At 40.1% G+C, this 1,161-nt stretch overlaps 1 pseudogene; it reads left to right on the top strand.

Annotated features, from left to right (window-relative positions):
- The first annotated feature begins 706 nt into the window (after positions 1 to 706).
- On the top strand, positions 707 to 825 carry LOC149083975 (5S ribosomal RNA; annotated as a pseudogene).
- The last annotated feature ends 336 nt before the right edge of the window (positions 826 to 1,161 follow it).

The following is a 1,161-nucleotide window of genomic DNA, read 5'->3' as shown; positions in this document are numbered from 1 at the left end:
ACGGGTTTATTCCGTATTTCAAATAAGTTCCATTTCAATTACTTTTTTTTAGCAATATACATTGCAATATGCTCAGTACATATGCGAACATTACATTTCCTGTAACAGGTTCTTGTCTCTTTTCTTAGGTGGCTTATCATCATCGTGACTGCCTGATAGATCGTCTTCGAAGTTGTTTTGCCAGTTGTTTTCAAGTGGAATCAGAAAGCTTCTTTGTTTCTGATATTTATTTGTGGTACCTTCTTGAAATAGTAGTCCAACAATGTATGTGCTGAGACCACTCACATCGACTACGTCGTGAAACGTATCATGGGTCATATTTTTGTTTTTTCCATAGCACCGAGTCATTTGAACCATGGTATCTACACCAGATTTTGTCTTGTTGTATTGCAGGATTATATGTGGCCTTTCATCTGGTGTTGAATTTCCCACTTCGGTTTGGCTGTATATTTATTGTGCTGAGAAGAGTTGCCGTTTTATTATTTTCGGACAGTTGGCCGTTGAATTCGGACCAACTGTCATTGAATATTTTGGAACAGGAATCCAAAAGATTGTTGTTTACTTTCCTGTGTGCATTCATCTACTTTTACAAAAACAATTGGAAGCTCCGCACACTTTTTCGATTGTTCTGACATACGTGAGTTGCCGTTGCTTCAATTTTCGAGCTAGAAATAGGCTGGTGAAGATATTATCGGAAGTAATACTTGCCAACGGGCATACCATGCTGAAAACATCGGTTCTCGTCCGATCACTGAAGTTAAGCACGCTCGGTCGTGGTTAGTACTTAGGAGGGTGACCACCTGGGAACACCGCGTGCTGTTGCCATCACTTTTTTTTATCTAATAAGATGTCGTTAGAGGAAGTCAGAAGTCCATCTTACTGACAGGCTTCTGTATTGATACTTTTACACTTCACACATAGTTAGCAAAAATCGGTGGCAGATGGCAGCACTACACATAACAAGTATTACACAGAAACAAACTTCTCGTCAGGTTCTCTATACGTACACACACACATTCCAACATGTACCAATTCGGTAGAAGTTCCGCAGAGGGATATGGACGAAGTGCATGTCTGGTTCATCAGAAGCAACGGCAGTAATATTTCCACCAGCACCTTTTTGTAAATTGTATCAGTTTCCAGGATTACTCTTTCACCCTG

The sequence above is a fragment of the Pholcus phalangioides genome, unplaced genomic scaffold (genome assembly GCF_987345545.1).
Source record: "Pholcus phalangioides strain wild (caught in Gottingen) unplaced genomic scaffold, Ppha-v1.0 ptg000008l_1, whole genome shotgun sequence".
NCBI lineage: Eukaryota > Metazoa > Arthropoda > Arachnida > Araneae > Pholcidae > Pholcus > Pholcus phalangioides.
Note: the sequence above shows the minus strand (reverse complement) of the source record. Positions and strands in the feature narration are given on the sequence as shown.